This window comes from Sminthopsis crassicaudata, chromosome 5 (genome assembly GCF_048593235.1).
Source record: "Sminthopsis crassicaudata isolate SCR6 chromosome 5, ASM4859323v1, whole genome shotgun sequence".
NCBI classification, from domain to species: domain Eukaryota; kingdom Metazoa; phylum Chordata; class Mammalia; order Dasyuromorphia; family Dasyuridae; genus Sminthopsis; species Sminthopsis crassicaudata.
Genome location: NC_133621.1, coordinates 66,825,132 through 66,832,598, shown reverse-complemented (window position 1 = coordinate 66,832,598; position 7,467 = coordinate 66,825,132). Strand labels below are relative to the sequence as shown.

The following is a 7,467-nucleotide window of genomic DNA, read 5'->3' as shown; positions in this document are numbered from 1 at the left end:
TATCCATCTCCTGACAGGGATATGATGAACTCCAAACAGAAAATGTATTATTGGACATGGCCAATGTGGGAATTTGTTTTGCATGTTGTTTCCAAAGGTTTTTGGTTTTCTTTTTTGTTATTGTTCATTTCAGAGGTGGGGGAGGGAAAACAAAAGGAAAAGAAAAGCTTAAAAATTATTTTAAAAAGTTATTTCATTTGTTTCACTTATGTGCCCATGAAAGCCAAAGTTCAATTAAATAAAATCTCTGAACTTAACAAACAAGTAGAGTGAGCATTTCCATATTTGTGAAACAGAAGGAAATGATTTCTTGCAAAACTGAAAAGCTCTATTACGTAGAGCTATCTTTTCTTAAGGATATGATACATCCAACATGTACCTTTTAGAAAGAAGGAAGGAAGGAAAGAAAGAAAGAGAGAGAGACAGAAAAGGAGGGAGGGAGGTAAGGAAAGAGAGAGAGGGAGGCAGGGAGGGAGGAAGGAAGGAGAGAGGGAGGGAGGAAGAGAAGGAAGGAAGAAGGGAAGGAGGGAGGGAGCAAGGAGGGAAGGAAGGAAGGAAGAAAGGAAGGAAGGAAGGAAGCTTTAAGTCAGAAATTAGGTAATCATGAAGGAACAAATGAATATACAGATACTAGAAGTATCATAACAGAAGTTCAGAAAACAGATATTTGGTCAGAAAAGGAGACATAGGAACATGTGAAAAATGAAATAATTACTTTGACATTTCAGAATTCCCTAATATGCTAGATTTCCTGTTAGACAGAACCTAATCCCAGAGAAGACTTGTTCCATGGTCTTTGAAAAAGAGATAATGCATGCTCAAGAGCTGAGAATGGGATTAATCAGTCAAAGACAAGGACAAATTTCTGCCTACCACACTCCAAGTTCTTGGAAGTCCCCATTACCATTAATTGCTTCTTCCAACTCTCACATTCCACTCTACAGTTGAAATCCACTTGGAATTTGGGTGATTCCAACAGTCACCATATCCCTTATTTGGGATTTTCTGAGTGGCTCACTCACCAAAAATGATTATAGGCCACTAGGTTCTAGAGTGTATGGTGAGTTACAATAACCCGGGACCTGCTTTATTTTTATTTCAAGAAGAATAAAATAGATTGTGTCTTACTAAACACATCTTTTTAAAATTTTTATTTATAAAACATATGCATAGGTAATTTTTCAACATTGACCCTTGCATAGCCTTGTGTTCCAAATTTTCTCCTCCTTCCCCCCACCCCCTCCCCTAGATGGCAGATAGCCCCATACATGTTACATATGTTAAAGTATATGTTAAATACAATATGTATATATATGTATATACATATATATATATATAGTTATCTTGCTGCACAAGAAAAATCAGATCAAGAAGAAAAAAAAAAACCTGAGAAGAAAACAAAAATGCGAGCAAACAATAACAGAAAGCATGAAAATACTATGTTGTGATCCACACTCAATTCACATAGGCTTCTCTTTGGGTGTAGATGACCCATCTTCATCACTGAACAATTGGAATTGGTTTGAATCATCTCATTGTTGAAGAGAACCACATCCTTCAGAAGTGATCATTGTATAATCTTCTTGTTGCCGTGTACAATGATCTCCTGGCCCTGCTCATTTCACTCAGCATCAGTTGATATAAGTCTCCCCAGGCCTCTCTGAAATCATCCTGCTGGTCATTTCTTACAGAACAATAATATCCCATTACGTTCTTAAACCATAACTTATTCAGACATTCCCCAATTGATGGGCATCCGCTCAGTTTCTACTGGACACATCTTACTTATTTCAGTATAATATGAATATTATCCATCCTGAAGTTGTGGAAGAATAATGTGGGATTTCTGACTTCTCCACTACACCTTGATTTTTAATTGGCAACATGTCCGCCTTGAAAAAAAATGTGGCATGGGGATTTTTGTACAAAATTCTCATCCAGGGCAAGTTCTCTTTGGATAGCCATACTTCTTTTATAATGCCCTCCTGGGATGGAAGGACTTCAAATGCTTTTAGCAGAAAACAATTTAAGGCAGAATGCTTGAACACTGCTTTAAGCAAAAATATATAGACTCATACATTCACATGTTTGGGGCATATTTCTCTCTACCTTGTCCTGCCCAGTCTATAAAATGTGTATAGGATGATTGAGGAGGTGGTAGGGCTGCTTAACCTATTTCTTTGTTGTTTTTTGTGCTAAGCACAAAATTGCACGTATTGCCCAAGCTGCCATGTGTACATGAGAAAGATATTTTCCCTTCATTTTTGGCAAATGAAACATTAAAGTACAGGGTGTGAGCTATGGAAAAATGGCATAATTCTAGATATCATAAAATATTTAAAACTATTTAAATAACAACAAGTGTCTAGCTTAACCTTATCTGGGACAGGAAATTCAGTGGTAATATAACACTCAGCTCTTAAGTAATACAATGGTGAGAAAGGCATGTTCAAGATGGCATTTGAGCTTGAACTTGTAATTCTTAAGTTTGATTGGCTCATGGGAAGAACCGCTTTTTTTTTCTTTTTAGTTTTCATAACTTGCATTTCCAAAGTCAATAACGTAATTTAAACAAATGATATGCAAAGAAATATATTACACACTTATCTAAAGCACAACCCAATTTTCCAGTCCCCTTTGACTGGGATGTAAGGTCTCCTTCTTTTCGACTGAGAGGTTAACTTGACTTTTTTGAACAGAAGGACTTTTTCAGTAATACTAACAAACTTAACTGGGAAGAAGCCAAGTGTTGGGTTTTGCCAGAATACCATAAAAATCACTCAACTGATTTGTTCTTTTGGTTGTAAGCCAGGCAATCTTTCTTCATATCATGTTCAATTTGGAGGACCGCATTTTAGAGAGGACATTGATATTCTGGATTGTATTCAGAGAACAGCTGGAATGGTAAAAGGCCTCAAGTTATTCCAAGATGGGCTAACTGCACCAAGGATGGTTAACCTGGAGAAAAAGAAGGCTTTTAGGAAATAAGACGGCAACATTTGAGTACTTGAAAGGCTATCATGGGAAAGAAGGATTCGATTTTTTTTCTTAAAAAATTGGTCTTAAAAGAAGTATTAGGGTCCAAGTTACAAAGAGATAAATCAAGACTAGACATGGGTAACAAGTGCCCGGCAATTACTGCGGTCAAAAAGTAAACTAATTCCACATCCAGAGGCAGTGGGTTTCCTTTCTCTATAGATCTTCAGGAAAATACTAGAAAACCATTTGCTCTCTAACTGTCTCTATATATGTGTCTCTGTCTCTATGGTCTTTGTGTGTATGCATGTCTGTCTCTGTGCCTTTCTGCTTCTGTATCTCTGTCTCTGTATTTTTATCTCTCTGGGTCTCTATCTGGGTCTCTGCCTGTGTCTCTGTGTCTCTCAGTATCTCTCTCTGTTTCAGTGTCTCTCTCTGTCCCTGTGTTTCTCTCTATCTCTGTGTCTCTATGCCTCCTTCTCTCTCTGTCTCTGTATCTCTGTGTCTGCCTATGTCTCTCTTTGTCCCTGTGTTTCTATCTCTGTCTCTGTCTCTCTTTGTCCCTGTGTTTCCCTCTATGTCTGTCTCCCTCTCTCTGTATGTCTCTCTGTCTCTGTCTCCCTCTGTGTGTGTTTGTCTCTCCCTATCTTGGTATCCTTTGTGTCTCTGCCTATGTCTCTCTCTGTCCTTGTGTTTCCCTTGTGTCTCTCCCTCCCTCTGTGCTAGAAATCATGAATTAGGCTAGATGACTTTAGAGCTCTCTTATATCTCTCAGGTTCTGTGACACCAAGTTTCAGGATGAAGACAATTTGAATGACCCTTAAGGCTAGTTTGCTGTGTAAGTGGAGACAGACTATTAACGGAGGTAAGAAGAAATCTCTGCAATATTCAGGTCTGTTCCATGCATACAGCAACATTGCTCAGTGGCGTATCACTTCACCAAAAACTGTCTAGCCTTTATAGGTTTTTGGATCATTTAATATTGATGGAGCAAAGTGAAGATGTTGGTTCTGCCTTCTAATATTTACATGTCCTTGAACATGTCATTCTCTTCGACTGTTTCCAGATTTGTAAAATGGAGATATCACACTAGATGGCTTCTGTGGTCCTTCCCAGTTCTAGAGAAATGAAAATTTCAATACTTTGTGCTCTTTCTGTTTTTAACTATTAAGTTGATGTAGATACTTAGTACCAAAGGGAAGGGAATCACGAGTTCCCTGCCAGCCCCTCTCTGGTCCCGTCCACCTCCACACCAGCTGCTTTGTCTCCCTGAGGATGACTCCACCCTGATGCCTTCTCAGCGCCTGGAAGGGCTCAGTCCGGAGAGGCCACGTGCACTCCAGCTTACTCTCAGGTCTGACTTACTTCCTCATCTTCTTTTTGAATTTAAGTTCCCTGAGAACAGAAACTTTAAAAAAATGTGTATTTCCTTGGCCCTTAAATTCCCATTTCTGTCTCTCTCTGTCTCTGTCTTTCCTATCTCTCTGTTTCTCTTTTTGTCTCTATGTCTGTCTGTCTCTCCCTGCCTCTGTCTCTCTTCTTTTCTGTCTTTGTGTCTGTCTCTGTCTTTCCTCTATCTCTATCTCTTTCTCCTGTCTCTTTCTGTCTCTGTTTCTCTGTCATTGCTCCATCTCTGTGTCTCTTTGTGTCTGTCTTGACTCTCTGTCTCTCCCTGGCTCCACTATGTCTCTGTGTGTATGATTATATCTCTGTCTCCATCTGTCTCTGTCTCTTTGCTTCTCTTCTGTTTCTGTCTCTCTGTCTCTGTGCCTATCTCTCTTCTGTCTCTGTGTCTCTATCTCTCCTCTGTCTCTGTTTTTCCTCTGTCTCTCTTTCTTCTTCTCTTCTATCTCTGTCTCTCTGCTTCTCTTCTGTTTCTGGGGCTCTGTGTCTATCTTTGTGTCTCTCTGTCTCTGTCTCTGTCTATCTCTGAGACTCCCCCGTGGTCCCGGCCCTTAGGTTACACTTGAATTTCCCGAATCTCTGTGCCGGGGAGGAGGGAAGGCCGCTGGGATCCCCGGCGCCCCGGCTGTCTCCTCCTTACCTGCAGCCCCCCTTCGCATTGTTCCCGCGGCCCCAGTCCCACCACTTTTAACGGCTAAACATAAAAGCCAGGGCGCGCATAAACAGGAAGCCAGTGTTTAGGTGGGAGTTCCTAGGAATTTTATACTCTGACCACAGAGGCCATGGGAGAAAGGAAATAGGAAAAACAGTGTAAATACCTGGGTGACTAATGACTCTGTCCAGCCCGTCTGGCTCTCGGAACATGAAGCCTGCGGTGTCCTCGGGGAGGCAGGACTGGGAAAAGGTCTGGGGCCATCGTGCGGCATTCTGGGGGCAGACACACACAGTAAGGGAAGGGGGGAGGGCAGGGGGAGGTGTGTGAGTGTGGGGGGATATTTACTTCCCAGATCGAATTTCCACCCCTAGATGATGCAAACCCCCCTTCTTTCCGAAGCTCCCCACTTTGTCGTTCTGCAGGCGGCCCGCAGATATTCTGGGCTGCCTCGATTGTCACTTGGAAGGTAGGCTGTCCTCTGGCGGGCTCGCATTGATACTGTCTAAAAGGATTTAGAACCGAGTGGCGAGATTTGCACGGCCCTGTTTCTGAAAAGGCAGCTGGAGAGCAGGAGCAGGGCGGCCTTTGTAAGGATATTCACCACCCGGTCCCCAAAGGATTTCCATTGTTCTCCGAGGGGCCCTCAAAGGGGATTTTTTTTTTTTTTTATTGTTAGCAACATGCCTTGGGAGAGGGAGCCTTTTTTTCTCCTTCCCTCCGCCCCCACCTCCTCTCTCTTATTTTCCCCCAGGCTGCAACACATTTCCCTGCTGCCCCTGCGTCTCCCTTGCGCCGGAGGTGGGGCAGCGTTTCCAAGCTGACCATCTGCACCGGCAGAGATTGACAGCAGCCGGGAAGGCCAGCGCCTCCACCATAGCCACCCCAGCACCAGGCCCCCGGAGCAAAGCGGGGACATCTGCTCACCTTAATTTAGAAACGCTGGCTCCCGTTTCACTGGAGCCCCTCGGCTTAACATTCTGCCCAGGCGAGGGCCAGGCTGGAGAGGGCCTCTCCGGGCTGTCAGGCAGCTGAGGCTTATCGGGGATGGAAAGTGCAGGAGCGGGGTGGGGCAGAGAACCCCCTGCTTTCCCCCCCCCCCCGGCCGTCCACCTCCATACCCCTTATGCGGCTAGGGGAGGGGCGGATCTGACTCTGGGATAGGTGACTCTGGCCGGACACTGCTCCTGCTCTCGGCCAGGGAGCTCTATTTCAGAAGGAGCCATCTGCAAGTATTCCAGCTTAGGACCAGGCAGGAAAGGGGGACAGGGAGAGGGAGGAGGAACGGGAAATAACAAGTGGGACAGGACTTGTAGCTAGACCGTGGACGAGGGGCCAGAGCCGTTTGCCAGCGGGGGAGGCAAAATTCTAGCATCTATTTTTAAAATGTATCCTAGGGGCGGCCAGGTGGTGCAGTGCATAGAGCACCAGCCCTGAAATCAGGAGGACCTGAGTTTAAATGTGACGCTTAATACTTCCTAGCTGTGTGACCCTGGGCAAGTCACCTAACCCTAATTGCCTCAGGGAGAAAAAAGTGGTTTTTCCTCTCCTGAGTTCAAATATGTTGTTGTTCAATTGTATCTGGTTCTTCAGGAAACTAGAGCGGCTTGCCGTTTCCTTCTCTTGCTCATTTTACAGATGAGGAAACTGAGGCAGAGAGGACTAAGTAATTTGCTCAGAGCCACAAACCTAATAAGTGTCTAAGACCAGATCTGAACTCAGGAAAATGAGTCTTCTGGACTCTAGCACCATAATTCCCTATATTGTATTTTATTTATCTGGGTACTTGTCATCTCTATTCCATAATGTAAATAATTATATTAAATATAAAACTCCATTGTATGGTATTTATCTGGGTACTTGTCATCTCTATTCCATAATGTAAATAATTATATTAAATATAAAACTCCATTTTGTTATATTTATTGTATACTGTCATCTCCATTATTGGATACAGACTCCTTGAGAAAGACCCAACACACTCACATTTATTTTTCATTTTCTCCAGCACCTGGCAAAGTCGTTGGTATGGAGTGGGTCCTTAATAACCATTTGATCGATTTACTTGAATTGTCTGCTTACTCAAACCCTAGCCTCTCCCTCAGAACTGGCCCTTCAACCTACTATCTTGCTCATTTCCAGAACTTGTTCCTCCCCCTTCTACTATTGACAAAACTGCAAATAGCCTTAACAGTCCAACATTGGCAGCCAAGGAAGGAACATTAAGAAATACGTACAACAGGGGAGGGATATATTCAGAAATAAATGTAATATGAAACCAAAAGATACAAATGGAAATGACTATAAAAGCTTAAATTTCAAATTAAAAATGTTTAATGAAGGGTTTCACAATTAAGAAAATTAACAATCCAACCAATATAGACAGGCTGATTCCCTCCTTAATCTCTTGTTGTATGCTGCTCTTGTTGTATGCT

The 7,467-nt window shown here is 42.8% G+C and overlaps 1 long non-coding RNA gene across 1 annotated transcript; it reads right to left on the bottom strand.

The window, feature by feature from the left end:
* Window positions 1-1,136: 1,136 nt before the first annotated feature.
* On the bottom strand, window positions 1,137-6,326 carry LOC141542558 (uncharacterized). Its single transcript, XR_012482202.1, has 3 exons — window positions 5,960-6,326; window positions 5,199-5,307; window positions 1,137-2,958 (listed from the first exon to the last, which is right to left on the bottom strand). It is a non-coding gene; the product is annotated as an uncharacterized LOC141542558 (long non-coding RNA).
* Window positions 6,327-7,467: the final 1,141 nt, after the last annotated feature.